At 39.1% G+C, this 18,870-nt stretch overlaps 1 protein-coding gene across 3 annotated transcripts in view; it reads left to right on the forward strand.

Annotated features, from left to right (window-relative positions):
- Nucleotides 1-18,870, forward strand: part of SLC9A9 (solute carrier family 9 member A9) — a 650,964-nt gene that overhangs the window by 563,236 nt on the left and 68,858 nt on the right. The gene's annotated exons all lie outside the window — the stretch shown is intronic.

Consider the following 18,870-nt stretch of genomic DNA (forward strand, 5'->3'; position numbering starts at 1 on the left):
GTGTGAAGGAGGAGGGGGTGATCAACGGTGTCAAAGGCTGCAGAGAGGTCAAGGAGGATGAGAAGGGAGAAGTGGCCCCTGGCTTTAGCAGAGAGGAGGTCATTGGTGACTTTAGCCAGGGCAGTTTCAGTGGAGTGGAGGGGGCGGAGGGATCAAGGAGGGAGTATTCAGAAAGGTACTTCTATGAATTCTGGGAAAGACCCACAATGGAGCAGTGTCTAAAAAAAATGTATATTCCTCTAGCTCTGAAATATTTTATGATACAATAACAGATCAAGGGACCTAGAGCAAAATTTGGTATATGTAATTCATACCTGAATAAGACCTGTTGAAATTAATTAATTTAATCACAGGTTCCTAACCTTAATAAATGTTCTTTGTCAGGAAGTTGTATGAGCAGGTTATACAGTATAAGGTGGAATAAACAATAAGAAAAAAAGATATAAGCACAAGTGATATTCCTATCAATTCCCTATAAACAATAATTGCATCCTCCTCACAGCTCACTTGTGCAAGTAGTGCCCTGACCCGAATACTCCTATCCAGTAATAAAAACAATAAAAGTAGGGACTGATGGTCTGGCAAAATTCATAGAGTCAGCCAAGGGTGCAACTATAGCCGTAGCAGTCCATTAACCTGTATGCTGTGGAGCAGCACATGGTCCCTGTCTCAGAGGAAAAATGTATCTTAACGTTCAAACTTATTATGGCTTTATAATGAATGTATCAGGCAGTTATGTTATTAATTATTTGGGCTTTTTTATATCTTATATACATAATTTGTGCAGTATAAATGCTACTTGGTTGTTAACACCTCAAGCAACAAATATTTGTGGCAGTTTCATGAGCTCTTTCCTGCCTACGTTTATCGCCATAATATATAGTTCCACAAAAACACAATTAGATGGCATCATTCACACGCACTTTGTACTTCACTGAACTACACCTTCAATATTGGCCAATTATTAAAATTATATTTTACTCAACTATAAACTGTTCTATTGATTACACGACTGAGCTGCTGCTTTGTGCTCTTTCAGACGTCTTGGATAATCTGTTCTTGGGTTGATTTTACAGATTGTGTGTAATTGCGGTTTGTGATTCAAAGACCTCAATTGTAGAGATAATGACATCACAAAGCATTTACTGCCACGTCTGTGATAACAATGAGGAGGGCACCATTTTGAAAAAGTTGTTTAAAGAAAAATTATCTCAACCCCAAATTGCCTTATTATAGTTGTATATATTATATCTGCAAATTCTATAGCCAACATCTGAGTGACTGCATTTCGATCCTGCAGTCTATGGACATTACACACTTTTTTTAAAAAAAAAATTGAATGCAGCTTGAACTTTTCATCAATCCATTTTGACCGGCTGCTAATTCGTTTTTGCTTAATGTTGGCTTTTAGCCTGTATTTCATAAATTACAACACTATACTCAATTTGGTATATGTTTTGAACTCTAAGGGGTATTTTTACTAAACTGCGGGTTTGAAAAAGTGGAGGTGTTGCCTATAGCAACCAATCAGATTCTAGTTGTCATTTATTTAGTACATTCTGCAGAATGACAGCTAGAATCTGATTGGTTGCTATAGGCAACATGTCTACTTTTTCAAACCCACAGTTTAGTAAATATACCCCCAAGTTTACAATGTATGTAAATATTTCACATATTTATAATAGACATTTAGGTGACATGTCTGTAATCATTGAAACGGTATGATTTTTTGCATACATTATAATAAACAAAAATATTGAATAAAATTATTTTAAATGCCTAAGATTTTCATATTACAGGGTGGGCAGGTGGGGTCATCTGTACTCTATATTTAAAGTTGTACACAATATAAGATTTGTGTATAAAGGTATTTAGCTACATGACAGATATTCTCTGTACAGCGCTGTGAAATTGGTGGTACTATATAAATGATGATATTGCCCGCATTTTAGGGATCAACTGTAAATCAGGCACCTTTTTTAATAGGCATCATACTTAAAACCATGTTTAAGAAATTTGTGTCTTTTTGTAAGGTTTTGGAACCGCCGCTAGACACACTGCACCGTTGTGTGAATTCCAGGTCACAAAACTGACATTGCAGTTTGCGATCTGGTGGTTTTAAAATATGCGGTGTGATGTGTAGTGTTTTCTTTGATAAATTGCATGATTTGGTAACTGCACAAAAATACACTTTTTACATTGTAGTTTTGAAAAAACACACTTTGATACATCCCCCTACATCTTAATTTGTGTTCTACTTTTGTTACAGCTTTTTACAGATGGTCCTTGTATAGCGTATACACATCTTTCAACATGCAGATTATGAAAGTGAAATCTAAGATTTATCCCTAACAAAAAGATAAAGCATTCCTTTCCCACTTATCTTAGCATGAAATGAAATAGCATGCTGTTCGACCACTCAGATGGTAAAAGGCTTATTATGTAGCACACAGAAATGCTATTATATATATATATGAACACTTACATAGTGATACATGGTTGTAAGATACTGATAGCTGGGCTTTACATGTTACAAATTGTGTAATCACGGTGGGTGGTGGCGCTGCTCATTGGATAAATGGTTATCTGATCATTTACAATATTCTTGCTAGATCAGTGATTTTTTTTCAGCCAGGACCCAGGTAGTCTGGAGGTAGCTTTGTGACCCCTGGTTCAGTTTTCAATTGCTTATGTATTTTGTTTGAATAACTTTACTGCTGTCTATAAGTTATTAAATATACACTTAGGGAAATTATAGTAATATTAATATGCAATAACTAATTTATTTGCTTCTAGTTAAATAAACAAGAACGTGTTGAGTGACTCTAATCATGGCTTTTATTGTGATCTACAGGTTACAGACAATTGTGCTGGATCTTACCGTTTGTTTCCAGAGTAAATGTTTGTTCTAGCAACTGCTATGACACCTATTTATGTCGTATTGATGATTGACACACTGAATAGTTGATACATATCTATATGTGTGTATGTATGTATACATATATGTGTGTGTGTAGTACTAATACACTATGTGTGAATTACATGGGCCATTGAAACCCAGTATAAGATATATGTTAATTCTTGAAATTACACATTTATAAATTTGCCATGATCTACCTCTGAGATGGTGGGGATTTGCTGAAATGTGCCAAGGCCAAAGAACGTTCTGTGGCTATGTTATAAAAATAAGTAGTTGATCAGGTGAAATATGGCAGAATTTGCTAAGCTTGCTATCAAAGTGTATCAGTATGGGCTTACTCCGTCACCCTGTCCGGTACAAGTATGTATGGGTTTTACGGATGTCTGTAACTTTCTATCACTCACCACTACTGGTGCCACTTGGCCAAACCAGCCGCTCATTTATTGTCTGTTCACTCACTTACTGCAAGTTTCAACTGCACACCAACTAGTTATAGGACGGTATCACTGTCACCACCAGGCTCCTTCACCGGCACCTGGAACTACTTATACTTGGTTGTGTGTATAGCTGTTGCAGCACCTTTCTGCTGGTTACTGTGGCTAATTCCTCCTGATTGCTTACTTTGGATCAGGACTGTTGGGTTAAAGGCAGATCATTGAAGCAGGATGCTGGGTTAGTGCAGGACAAGTGGGGATGGATTATAGTGTTAGCTCTAATCTGTTGGTCACAGGAACAAAGCAGGATCTTAGCAGTGAAGTAGTTATTGCCCTGTAGCTTTTATAAGATCTGTTACACACTCAACAACACTTTAAGGTGGTGATGTTGTGCACCTTTACATAGGCTTTTAGTGCCCTTTTACATACACAACACGCTGGCACGGGGCTAAAACATCCCCTTGTCCATTTAACAAGTCTGATCCCCTTATCTATCGTGTACAGTAGATCAGTGTTGACCATGCATTTAAACTTAACATTGTTTTCAGTGGCTCAGCTACATCTCTTCCCTGGTACTACTAAATCTAGACTCGAAGACTTTACCTTTAAATCTCCCACCTAACTATACTTTCAGGACGATGTACCCAGTGTCTGGTGCCACCTCCAAGCCAAATTCAGCTCGAGGAGACCGAACACCAGACCCCAGGATGGCTGTCCCCTTGTTGCTTCTGTGGGAACTGTCAGAGCTCCAGGGTGTCACTTTACCTCATCCTTAGTCCTCCAACACCGTCGCCAGTTTGTCACAGAGGGTATAACTTTTTTTTATCACTATTTATGAATTATATTATTATATATTCATATTCTTTATATGATACTGGTACATTTGTCATCCTGTATAATATTGAAATAAGTAGTAAATAGCTTACAAAAGTGCTATAGACTTAAATGCGCTATGTGAGAGAAGTAAGAATGACTGTATCAGTAAAGTCTCTCCTCAGGGCTGTACCTACTGCCAACATGCTAGCAACTCGAGAACAAGGGGTATTTTGCATTTGGTCTTAATGAATATCCCTTCAATGTAATGTTAGTTATAAAGCTGGTATGTCAGTAAATAGCACAACCGTGTCTGTTAGTGTTCTATAGCAATACATTAACAGCTCTTTTTCCCTGATTGTATCTGATTTAACAGCTCTGTCAAGAGACACTTTAAAAAACCAATTTCAGTGATTTTGACATAAATAGCTTTTACTCCTACACAATAAGGGCAATGCATCTCATTTGGAGGTCACCTGTCAGTCACCAGTAAAGAGCTATGTGCGTGTTCTGTATTTCAAATGACAATAAAAACAGTATTTTACAGCAACATCTAATCACTGATAGCCACCTGGCGACCCAGTCATTTTTTACTTTTGAAAAACTGATAGCTTGTGCATAGGACATATTACAAGGACATATGTCGACGTCAATAGCCTACTAAATAGACCTTGGCTACCTAAAAGATTTAGCAAATGCAGTTGTATGCATGTTTTCCTATGGGGCATGGCATTTAGAGATTTAATTATTCTTCTAAAAACTTTCCAAGTATAAATTATTTCTTATCTTTAGAATGATAACACTACAGATAATGAAAGACTCTAAGGGCTAGATTTACTAAACTGCAGCTTTGAAAAAATGGAGATGTTGCCTATAGCAACCAATCAGATTCTAGCTATCATTTATTTAGTGCACTCTTCAAAATGACAGCTAGAATCTGATTGGTTGCTATAGGCAACATCTCCACTTTTGCAAACCCGCAGTTTAGTAAATATATCCCTAAGACTTCCTATCTGGCTTTTTGGCTATAAATATGTGCAACGTGAAGTTTTTAGCATATGATGGCACCCCTCAACCTGTGTAATAACGCAGTGATTGGTAATCCTTGGTGACTGAATGGTCGACACTATCATGCTCAGCCATAAAATTTTGGTGTTTCCGATCACGTTCCAGTTTTCCACTGGAACTCTTTCATTCAGAATGCATGTTTACATTAATAGGTGTAGTGTGAATAAATACTTGCACTATTTTACTGCATTATTGGTTCATAAGGAAGCTGGTAGTGGTAGTCATAAGCTTTCAATTCATATTATGGGATACGTATACAAGTTGATGGGTTGCACAAGAAGCAACAAGACTTTAGCAAAGCAAGTTTAAACATAACCCATATGACAAGAAATTGGAGGGCTGCACCGCACACTGCAAACCAACACAAAAGCTGAAATAAAATTTTCATTAGAAAGATAAAAGGAAAAATCTTAGCTGTATGGTGTGTACAACATATATACTTGCAAATTGTCACTTACAATGGGTCTCTAGATTTTCTACCACTAAATAATCGTGAAAATTACCTGTCATTGGATTAAAGCAAGTGGCATTTCTATCAATTTGAAATGAAGAACATAATTTTTAAGTCTAAATATAATTGGCAGTGATTGTTACACTAAAATTAAATGCTGGATTTTGACTCCTAAATAATTAAACAATCTATACTTGTCTTTGGGGAAGACTATTACCTGTTCATTTTTTTTTATTATCTGATATGTATGAGATTGTTATACTGTCTCATTGTCATTTTTGATATGCTGTATTCATTTGATTTGGTTACTTGGAACCATTGGTACATACAGTATTATAAATGAGAAATAATCAGAATAATGATTTTTTCAGAACACTTGTAATTGCTACATATAAAAACATTCGTAACATATAGAATTTTTAGTAACATATTTTTTATTATGTACATGATAATTACCATTATCTAAAAGGACAGTTATTTATGCAGTTTTAGTGGCTATATTAAATTGTCTTCATTACTGCAGTTGCAGATACTTCCTGGTTCTATTAAACAAAACAAATTAATGCAAAAGTCTAGCTGAATTAATACATTAAGAATATTGTATTTCCCAGCAAGATATAAAGAGGTCTTTAGCAATCTTAGATAAAAAGGACAGTTCATTTAGAACAGTTTAATTAAGTTCTTCGTACACTACAAATTAATTACCAATATTTTTATCTGCTCCAATCTCAGACCAAGCAGCTTTTTTTTATAAGTGGGGATTTAGATTGTAAATGTATAAGTCTATCGTCACTCAATGAGATGTGCATGATTGAAAACAAAAACTGTTCTACCCTCTGTATTGTTAAACCCTTTGTATTCTGCTGTACATTGTGTAACTATCTCCTCCGACGCAAGTAAAATACTTTACTGAGTGAAAGTTTAGAAACTGTAAATACTGTGCCTAATTTTTTTGCCACAGATTTTTTTTTTAACAGGCAAGAAAAATAATTAACAGTTCCCGGCATTGAGCAGCTGTCTCTTTGAGTCATTTGATAAGTCAATATTTTTATTGGTGGGTTTCTAACTAAGAGCTATGATTCCATGAAATTCCGGGAGGGTCTAAATTATGATTTGTGATGTTTCCAAATAAAAAGTCATATCCGTAAACCTGCCATATCAATCTACCTGATTTTACAAACGTTCTACCTGCAAGTTTGGTAGACAGCAGATACCGTTGAAGATACAATTGTTTAATTTTATGAGAATATAAATTCTATATCTTTTTGCATTGAGAGCAGATGGTTGCAGTGTAGCAGTGGTTACTCTGGGGAACAAAAAACTATTTGAATTTGTTCTGAAAAATTTATACAAATGCACTTGGCTGGAATATGATATGATTAATTAATGTATTATATGGCTGTGATATAACTATGGTTTCTAGATACCTGGTTTTATCTAGTTGTGAGTTCACTTTTTTGCTAAGTGGGAAACCAAACACTTGGAATTCAGTGCACTACATATCCACATAGAGCATACACCAGCAGGGCCATCTTAACAACATTATGGGCCCCCGGGCACAGCAGTGCACCGGGGCCCCTAGATATAGATATAGATATATAGATGTATACAGATATAGATATAGACATATAGAGATAGAGATAGATGTACTTGCTCAGTGACCCTTGTAGGTTTTTTTTGCAGTTTTTTTTCTTTTGTAGGATTATTTATTCTCATTAAGAGCCGTGCCTATGGGGCCACCTTGCCCGTGGGGCCCCCGGGCAGCTGCCCACTGTGCCCAATGGAAAAGATGGCCCTGTACACCAGTCACGCTGAGCTAACCTTCAGACATTGGCTTGGGTTATCCTGTTATCTCTCCTGTATGCTGTTACTGTGCAGGCAAGTGAGAAAGTTAGCTACACATAGTACTTATTAGTCTATTATTGCATGAAGTGGTTTGTCAGTAGATAGGCAGTGCAGATAAGAGCTATATAGAATCCATAAGTCTAGTGTACCCACCAAGTGGTGGGAGAATCCTGCTAATCCTACTCTGTGACCTGTTCTGTCTGATGACATTTGCAGTAATACCACGTTCACACTGACCTAAAAATCTGGGATATTGGTGGGGTGAGCCCCGATGACCCGGGTCTAGGCTTAGTGTGAAAGGGGGTCCCTGCATCTACCCAGGTCTGATGACCTAGAAATTAGACCCGGGACTTTTTCAGGGTTATTCCTGGGTCCGTCCTTGGTAGCTGTTAGTGTGAACGGTGCGACCCGGGTTTTTCAACCCGGGTCTCACAGAAAGGAGCTGATTTAAATGACCTCATTTTTGACAGCCAATCAAAGCTCCTTTTTTGATGACTCACACTTATTGCCAGGGCAGACCCGGGTTCAGTATGAAAGGGGTCGACCCAGGAATTTCCCAGGTCCAAGGTGCAGTGTGAACGGGGGTCTGATGAGCTGGGATGCTCTGTGACACAGCAATATCCCGGGTTCAAAACCCGGGATATTGCCAGGACGGCAGTGTGAACGTGGTGTTAGAGAGAGAACTGTGCAGAATTCATCTGTCTCTATTGTGTTTATGAGGTGGTTTGAGAATCACTGCTCTTGTGTGTCCCACCCTGTCTTTTGACACAGTGCGAATATTGCCACAAATACATAAGATGTGATTGCTTGGCTCGACTACTGAATGATCAGAATAGTCAACAATGTTAAGATGACCACGCATAGTGTGATTTAGGTTGGTCAGTTTGGTAAAGTCATCTAGATAGACCAATTAGAGAATCTTCGTTCTGTGTGTTTGTGATGTTGTCGTTTCTGGTCAAAAGCCCAAATAGTTTTGATTTGAAAAGGAGTGGGTCAAAATTGTGTTCAATGTTGACCCCCCTGATGACATGTTATAGATAGATCAGCATATCCTATGAGTCCATGCCAAGTATGTTGACATTGTATACAATGTATACAAATAATATTTACATGCTTCCTAGCTTATATTTGCAATACCATTAGTTACCTGTGACTTAATGTATGCATTCAGCCTCCAGGTGGAGTGCATGGAAACATCTATTTGCAGATCAGATGCAGGATTTGCATTGTGAATGAAGTGTCATTTGTTTAAGGTATTCTGATGTCTTCTTTGTTCTCACACCAAATAGCGTTAGGCTTATTTTGTAATGCAATGGAAAAGTTCAGTGTAAACATATTTACTCTTTGTAGGTAGAAGTTCAATTCAGCAAAAACAGCTTCATTAATTTAGTTAAATATCCTCAGCACATATTTCTGGTTTCCAAATAATGTCTACTTTTAGTTTTGCTTTGGTATTTTATGACTTATTTTTTAGTTGATTATAATCTTAGTAGCATCATTGTTGAAAATGCTAATCACAATATTGGTAAGGTCCAGCTGAAGTACCTGAAAACCCTGACCATTCATTCAGTGAGGTGAGGCAGCACCATCCTAAGCACATTCTGTCTTTCAATATGCCTCTGCCCATGTATTCTGTCCTGACGGTCCCTGGCTGTTGAGTAATGAGTAGAGTAAGAACTGTGGCAGTCACCATGCACAAACCTGTAGAGAGTGGCTGGTGACTGGATTGGGTTTAGGGCAGGGGTGGGCTGGGCTGGGGGGCAGGGGGGCATCGGTGTCCCGGGTCGCTCAGTCTGACCGCTGTTTGGGACGGTGGCCCCCCCCTTCCCCCGTGGATGCAATATAACCTTAATATTACCTGTGCGCCCCCCGGGCTGAAATTTGCCAGCCCGCGCCTGGTTTAGGGGTAGCGTAACACCAACTAACTAAAAAATGTAGCTCCTGGGGCAAGAAGGAGTAATGATACCCTTTAGTCCTCAACTCTAATTAAATTAACCTAAAAAATAATTATCCTGCACCCCCTTTAGCTTTAGGCACTTGGCAGTTGCCCCCCTTGCCCTAGTTACAGACCTGCGTAACAACCCTGCTTAATGTTTTACCGCTACTTACAATTTGCCAAAACAGAAAAAGACATTTTACACATGGATTACACGTTTACATGGCTTTATTTATTTCCCCTTTTATAAATGTACATGACAACTTACAACCTGACTCTAATTATATCATGATATGCTGAAATACTCCAGAATCAAGAGTAGCTCATAATTATCATATCCTATTAGGATATTACTGTACCTTCTTGATATTTGATTTCAAGTTATATTTTGTGAAAAAAATATCACAGAAAATAACTTATCTACTATATAAATTCCTAGTGGCGTGTGTGGAAAAAAAACAACCAAGCTGCAGCGCCACCTGCTGGGCAGAGTTGTACACTGACCTATATATTTCTTGAAGGAGAAGTGACAGTTGGGAGTGGTTGGTGGTTGCCGGGGGTGACAGTGGGGAGTTTTTAACACCTTAAGTAGCTTGATTTGACTAGAATGCATGAGTATCATGCACGGGTTAACTGACCTACTAAATTCTTAGTGTATGTGGGAAAAAACCTCAAAAAGGGCTGAAATTTGGTATACTGACATTATTGACGAGTTGAGGGGTCAAACTCATTTTTCGTGAGGTAATTTTACCTCCTGAACACACATGTGTACAGTGGCGGATCCAGGGGGGTGCGATCGGGGCAATTGCCCCCCCCCCCTAGCAGGGGTTTGCTGCCGACGGCTGCACAGTATGTGCAGGTCCGTTTGGCAGTGACAGTGTGCTGCCCGGCTGCTCTGATTGTGTTTTAAACACAATCAGAGCAGCCGGGCAGCACACTGTCACTGCCGAGCGGACCTGCACATACTGTGCAGCCCCCGGGGAACAAAACATTTTCTAGATCCACCTCTGCATGTGTAGCGGCGTGTGTTAGTGTGTGTGTGTGTCTGTGGCGATGAAGATAAAGGATGAGGTGATGGAGAAAAATTATGAGGTGGTGACATGTGGACAAAACCACGTTAAAAAAGGGCGCTTGCGTCGGGAAGTAACGCTCTTCCCCTGAGGAGGCCTGGGCTAGGCCCAAATGCATGACAAGAACCTTTTTAACACCTTAAGTAGCTTGATTTGACTAGAATGCATGAGTATCATGCACGGGGTAACTTGTTTTAAATATTTACCTACCTGTGTATGATTCTGAAAAATAAGCTGTATCAGTATAGGTTTGTGAAGCTGTTTATCAACTAGACTTCTGAAGCCTTATTTCAGTAACTGTGTAAATACAGGTATGAATTCTATTATCAGTAATGCTGGGAAACTGGAGCATCATGCCTAAAATATAACAAACAGCATTTAAAAATCTGTAAATATTTTTCCTACGCTGCCATCAGCATCTCTCTCCTCATTACATTGTTAGCAATGCTCCTCTCATGTCAGTATACATGACATCTTTACTCAACAGCTGTAATTACTGTATTTACTAGTTTACCTTTCTGCTTTTCAGAATTTTCTGGATCCCATACCTCTATATTAAAATATTACTATACATTGAAGGTGATTAACTAACTTATGTTTTTGATTAAGTGTTTGGACACTTTGGCACATTTCTTTAGTCTTGAAATGACCCTTCATATTAGACTTTGTAATCTATAAATTTGAACGTTGATCTGTATATTTCTGTATTGCCAGAAATACTTCAAACCGAGCATTTACATATTTAGGCAATATAACAAGAATTGCTAAGTGGTAAGTTTGTTTTGGTCTAGTCTAGTGACCTATTCTAGTAATTATAACTCGTGATTTAGGATTAAGAGGTATTGTTGTTGTGCCAGTTAAACAGATATTTACTAACATAAGTTCAAGTGGTTTTACAAATAGTCTATGTAAATTGCTCTTATTATACAAATGCTTTACTGTATGTCTACTGCTAAAAAGGTTCCTATTGGTCTCAGACTGGATGCGGATGATGATCGCTGTACAATGAAAATTCTGGAGGGTTCAGTAGACATAAATATTCCGTAGCTCTTCTGTTGTAGTGGTGTTCATCATGATATGCCTACTGTATGGCATAGCTGCTTTGCTGTGATGTTATGGCTTGGTAATACACATCAGGAGTTCCAACATTTTGCATAATATGGCATCAGTCTATTTGTGTGCGCAATATACTAAAATAAATGTAACTTTGCTAATAACATAAGTACATCATAATTTAAATTTTAAGTGTTTTGTTTATAATGATAACCTGACATAAATACATAGGGATTTCATACATTTTCTGCTTAACAGAGATGTAGCCGGGGGCTCAGGGCCAGCTGGTTGGTGTTTTCTTTTCCTCTTTAAAATATAGTAGCACTATGGAATACATGACAGCCATTATTAATAGCCCAAAATCTTTAACAAAAACCTGGGAACCTGGGAGTTGCATAGCAATAGCCACCGACTTTTTATGTCTTAATCTTCTAACCTTACATAATTCATCTAGAATTTATGTAACCTTTTCTCTTCCTCTACCCACCTCTCCCTGGGCTCTACACCTTCCCCTCCCCTTTGATTTCCCTCCTGTTCGCTACCTCCTCTTTGTACGCCCTCCCCCTCCCCTCCTTTTTCTTTATCTACTAAGAATATAAAACACTGGTTGACAATCCTGGTATGTCTAATAATTTTTCAATAGTTTGTGTTTCAAACTATATCTGCATCGCATTTAAAATGCCTATTTATGTTTCAGACAATTCTCATTTATGTTTCATTATTTCCACTCATTTTGACATTTTTATTTATGTTTTCATTGACTATATGTTAGTTTTTTATGTTTATATGCAGTGGTTGAAGTGGACATTTAGTAGAGGCGATATGGACAATGTAAGTGAATGGAATTTGATAGTTTTACAATGAAGGTAGTAGGAGAGGTGGTAGTATGGCATACCACCGTACACACCCCCACTTTGAACACTGTTTATAAGTTTGATCAACCTTGCAATAAAGTTTATATTATATATATATATATATATATATATATATATATATATATATATTAGTAGCAATTTAACTTATTTCAATAAATATCTATACTATGTACCTAGTGAAAATAAAAACATCACTTGTTGATCCAATTAGTTATTGTGTACTGAAACCTTTAATGCCTTTTATATTTTTTGGATTGATGCAGTAAAGCTGAATCATAGACAGTGGCACTACGTGGCCCAGAGGGGAGGGTGGCTGGGAATGCTAGGTCACCCTCCTAAAGCCCCCACTGCTTTTGCACATGCCCTCCCCAAACCTAGTAAAGTTTATGTGCTGAATAACCAGACTGATTATAGTCAAAGACAAGCTGTGTCTTGTACTCTAGATAGGGAGACTGAGAGTAGCCAGAGATTAGCTGGATGCAGTACTCAGCATAAGCAGGAATCTTTGAAGCAGACCAAACAGAATAGTCAAGAAAAGGAGTTAACAAGAAGTGGCTATTTAGGTAGTACTGGCCATCTTGGTTAAGGTCAAGTTCAAGAGAATGTTCAAATGCAGTGGTGGCCTCTGGTAGCTACAAGTGGAATTATCAGTATTGATTTAAACAACTGGTGAAGCAACGAAGAGAGAGAGAGAGTAGGTAAAGACGGAACTGGAAACAAAGAAAGGCAAGATGGGCAGGAAAGTGAAGAAAGGGGACAGTGACAGAGAGGAGGGCAACTGGGTGAATATGTTTTTGCAATGTCACCCACACATATTATAATCAGAATTTTACAGAAATTGTTGCGTGTGAGAGACTCACAAAGTCCAGTTCAATCAGAAACATAATGTTAGATTACATCCAATTACAATCAGAGAACTTCCAACATTTTTAGCTTGTGTGCTGTAATCACATGATTTTAAACTATACTTTTGTACAAGCAAATCTGTACAAAATCAAAATGTTTATGTGTGTGTGGTATTCTTATGATCTTTTTTTTTTATACAATCCTAATTTATGATTGAATCATGAACATAATGTGTATTTAGATGATGACTGTTGCATCAATTAAATAAAAATCATAATAATAAGGATTGTGACATTAAGCTACGGTTATATGAATAAGTACATGTGGCGCAGACTTTATTACAGAATTAATTGATTGGTGCTCTAACCCCAAAACAATGTGGCTATATTGCTTAGGTAGAGCATTACACTCTTGTGAATGAGAGGTGCCTCTTATATGCTGGGCAGCCACACTTTTTTTTTCTTATAGTCCTTTGCCACAGCACACCAAGGATAAGACTAGAAATATAAAAATGTAGCTATAAGGCTGGCAAAATAGTCTGCCATATCAATAGACTAATATTAGATGTCAGAATGCCATTTAAAGTCCAATTCTACACGCTTACCACACAAGTAATGATTAGGTGGTCCAGTTTGGTTGTTTTAGGCCCAATTTGATCACACATTGCTACATTTAGGTCCAAAACAACTAGTTACTCTGATCAATATTGTACTGGGGTCAGGGCTGGATTTACCGCTAGGCAACCTAGGCACCTGCCTAGGGCCTAGCGGCTCCCGGGGGGCACAGCTGGGGGGGACAGGAGCAATTTAAAAATAAAAAAATAAAATTCGGCCCCTCCCCTGAGTCGCGGGGGGGGGGGAGGGGGTGCCGCGAGTCGGGGGAGGGGGGGGGGGGGTCGGGTGCCGCGAATCGGGGGAGGGGGGGGACGGGTGCCGCGAATCGGGTCCCGGCAGCCTCTTCTCCTCTCAGTGATAGAGAGAGGAGGAGAGGCTTTCGGGACCCGACGAGCGATCACGTGACTCTTTTTTTTTTTTTTAAATCTGGACTGACCGAGGAGGAGCAGCACGCCGGAGAAGAAAGGCAATAGAAAGGTAAGTAATACAACGGAGGGACAGAGGTGGTGATGGTGAAGGGGCACAGAAGTGGTGATGTTGATGGGCACAGAGGTGGTGATGGGCACAGAGGTGGTGATAGTGAAGGGCACAGAGATGGTGACTGGCACAGAAGTGGTGATGGTGAAGGGCACAGAGATGGTGAAGGGGCACAGAATTGGTGATAGTGATTGGCACAGAGGTGGTGATGGTGAAGGGCACAGAGGTGGTGATTGGCACAGAAGTGGTGATGGTGAAGGGCACAGAGATGGTGAAGGGGCACAGAATTGGTGATAGTGATTGGCACAGAGGTGGTGATGGTGAAGGGCACAGAGGTGGTGATGGTGAAGGGGCACAGAATTGGTGATGGTGTTTGGCACAGAGGTGGTGGTGAGCACAGAGGTGGTGATGGTGATTGGCACAGAGGTGGTGATGGTGATTGGCACAGAGGTGGTGATGGTGAAGGGCACAGAGATGGGGATTAGCACAGAAGTGGTGATGGTGATTGGCACAGAGGTGGTGATGGTGAAGGGCACAGAGGTGGTGATGGTGAAGGGCACAGAGGTGATGATGGTGAAGGGGCACAGAATTGGTGATGGTGATTGGCACAGAGGTGGTGATGGTGATTGGCACAGAGGTGGTGATGGTGAAGGGCACAGAGGTGGTGATGGTGAAGAGGCACAGAGGTGGTGATGGTGATTGGCACAGAAGTGGTGATGGTGAAGGGCACAGAGGTGGTGATGGTGAAGAGACACAGAGGTGGTGATGGTGATTGGCACAGAAGTGGTGATGGTGAAGGGCACAGAGGTGGTGATGGGCACAGAGGTGGTGATGGTGATTGGCACAGAGGTGGTGATGGTGATTGGCACAGAGGTGGTTATGGTGATGGGCACAGAGGTGATGGTGAAAGGGCACATGTGATATTGTGAAGGGGCAAAAGTGACAATAAAGGGGCACAGTGTGATGATAGAGGGAAAAAAGTGATAAGAGCACATACTTGGATTTATGCGTATTATTTTTGCAAACAACTTAAGTAAGTATTTCTGCCCTGACTTCAATATTTATTAAGTTGTTTTGACCCAACTACTTAAAAAAACGGGACTGCTTGGTAATTATTTAGGGGTGCCTTTTTCTGCAGCAGGGTGGCCTTGCTCTTTTCACATGTTAGGTACGCCCCCAAAGATGCAAGCCACGCCCTCACCTCCTTTGGCGGCGGCACATGCTTTCATATCTACTTAACTATAGGGGTATATGGTAGGTATGCGGCAGTACATGCTTTCACTTCTACGTAACTATAGGGGTATATGGTAGGCTGCAAAAATATAGTGCTATGGATTGTTTCAGGGAGGGGGCCGAAAAACAGTATCCTGCCTAGGGCCCTATGAGGTCTAAATCCGACTCTGACTGGGGTTGGTTCCATGTCAGTCGGGTCTGTCGATCAAAAGTGTAAAGTCACCAGAATCTGACACTGTTCATTTGAACTACTTTTTACTTATATAAATACTATATTTGTACTATTCGAATGATTGCTCTCTTGCTCTAATCCATTTTCCTTTAAAATTGACAAACAGAGCACACTAGAGTGTTGGCAGCCCTATTAAATCATAAGCTTAAATCAAACATGAAGATCCACACTAAAGGAATATCATTTTTTATTGTATATTAAACAACTTTCCTTAATTGTTATGGTTGATTAAAGCTTATAGTTTAATTTTACTTTCTCAAAGCTTGACCATTTGCTATCTTACAACTTTGTACAGAATGGCAGCATGTGTTCTGAGGTTGTGTGGTTATAGAGAAATATAGTAGTTGGGAACTTCTCTACTAGTAAATTTGGCACTGAATTATACCGGCTGTTTAGATGCAGAGATTTGCAAACTGCAAGAGACTTGCCGGAAAATATTCAATATTATTCATTACAAACCCTGCTCATCTTTTGATCCCCTATTACCACCACCATCATCAGGTTGTATATTTAGGGCAGTTACAAATACTCGCTGATGATGATGACTTGTTGTAAACCATGTGATTATGTTTCTCATACAGAGGCAGCTGCATCTCAAGATGTGTACGGCTCTGCATATGGAGGGAGATACGCTAGTTTTCTGTGCTCCTTTTTCAGAGTAATTGTTTCCCATTTATGACCAACTCATCAGCCCCTTAATCCAGGCACACCTCTTAATCTGTTTGGCCTGCTGGAAGGAGTGTTTGCCAGAACTTACTCTGGTCACTTGGGGGCATGGTCCACATTTAATATAACAACATACAAAACACAATGCAAAATAAAAAGTTAAATACAAACATCTATTGTTTTTCCCTTTGAAAGTCAACTCTTCTTTCTTGTAGTAGTCAAAATGGAAATGTCAAATAAATAAAGCAAATAGATGGACTCAACTTCATATAATATTGCCTTAATTCTAAGTACTATGTTTAGCTATAGGGGTCAATATACAATTAGCCAATCTTGAACAGTTAAATAGCGATGTTACTCGGCACCCTTATTGCTTATTGTTGCACCTGCAATACGCCTTAAGTCAGGCGTTTCTACATCCAGAGCTCCTTAAGTCATCATCATCTTTATTTAGTCGCAATTATGTGAACACCTCCTTACTGCCCTTGGCCTAAGATTGCCTGCCCGTTTTTTATTACCTATCTTATGCAAAAAACCCAGATGTATGTCCCACTCTTCATGAGCCCCTAAATTTTGCACAGAGGAATTATTAACTAAGGTTGTATGAAGGGGCTAAAAAATTGAAAATTTGCAGATACCTGTATCCCAGGTAATCTTTTTTTCCAAGAAATGTGTGACTTTTGGGTAATCTGGAATAGTGTTCTATAAAAGTACAGAGTAGAGTCTTTTTACTCTGTGCAATAGTGCTTATTTGTTAAATTTCAACATTCCAGTCTTGGGAGGTGCCTCTCAAAAATGGTCTCTGTCTGGAAATGCACATGGTGGAAATAGTTAATAAAAGAAAATCAAAATTGACATTCTGATAACGTTCTTGTATGTCTCATTTGTCTTTTTTGTATTATTGTTGTATTGTTTAACATTTGGTATTGTTTTTATTCTGTTTCTACAAATTGTCATTTAAAATTAAATAAAAGTTAAAAATCACAAAAAAAAAATCAAAGGAATACCTGCATCCACTTGCGTACCATACTTTCATTAATTTCCCCTTGTATTTGTATTCGTATTCGCTGACACCTGGCTTCCATCATCCAGAATGGTAGGATTCACTGTGTCCCGTCTTCAAAAACATGATGTCCCCCTAAATATGTCTTCTCCACTGCTTTGATGTGGTTTAAATAATTTTCTCAACAAAATAAAATCTTGTTTTTGCATGTGGGTGTAAAACTGGGCATATTTAACGAAAGCGTCTTTCTTAAGAAAATGCAATTATTTTGCACTCCAACAGAGACCACCATTTTTATGTGTAAAATTGATGCACTTTGCTTAAATCTGCACTACCAGTCACGTGGCAGAACATTTTAGTTTGCCATTTTAAAATAGCTGTTAAGAAGGGTATGCCAGCAAGAGAAGCAATAAAATTCCACAATCTCTGTGATTGCTACTTCTTAGGGGGGTTTTCTTTTTCCCAGAAACCCCCCTCAGTGCTGAAAATGACTAAAAAGCCTCTCTGTGAATTAGAAGCTACACAGAAGCTTCAGGTGTGTAATGTGCTGTGTGGAGCGAATGGAGGGTCAGGCAGCAGAACAGACTTATCGACTGCCAAGTGTCTCTTATGTCATCAGGAGGCTCCCAGCACACAGTTCTGGGAGGAGGGGAATCTCTAGCTGCCTGATCCGCAGGGGAAAGAAAGTGAGTATAGCTCACCTTTTTAAATATAATATTAGCCTCAATCTGGTTATTTGATAAGACTACGTGAATAAGCAACACTTTGCGACTAAAACAATTTAACTTCAAAAAAAGTGTCTGTTTCGGGTTCATTGTGTATGTTTTTCTTTGCTTTGTTCCTAAATCAAGCATTTAGAAACCCCCCCCCACCTACAGAAATTCTTGCGCCTGTGATTGGGGGTCTATGTGCGATGTTCAAATGTAAAATAGCACTGCCAAATAAGAAAAAGAAAAAAGCAATACATGTATTTCATCACATGATAAAATAAAGTCCACCATCCCTCTTTATCATTACCCTACTCTGTTATACATCATATTACTTCATTAAGTATGTTCTTCACTCCTCAACTCTGCATATAACCCCCTCCCCCACTATCCTCATTCATTATCCCCTCCACCAGCTAACTTCATTAACCTGCCCCCACAATTCCCTCTTCATCCCCAGCTGCTTCTCTTGCTTTACCTGCCTCAGATAACATGATACTGCATAGCTTCGGTAAGGTGATGATGAGCTCATCTCAGCACTACGATTCCAGCCTATTAGTGACTGGTTGAAGCAGTGAGAGAATCACGTGTTCAGATGCAGTCCAGGAACCCTTCACCTTAGTCCAT

The sequence above is a fragment of the Mixophyes fleayi genome, chromosome 3 (assembly GCF_038048845.1).
Source record: "Mixophyes fleayi isolate aMixFle1 chromosome 3, aMixFle1.hap1, whole genome shotgun sequence".
NCBI classification, from domain to species: domain Eukaryota; kingdom Metazoa; phylum Chordata; class Amphibia; order Anura; family Limnodynastidae; genus Mixophyes; species Mixophyes fleayi.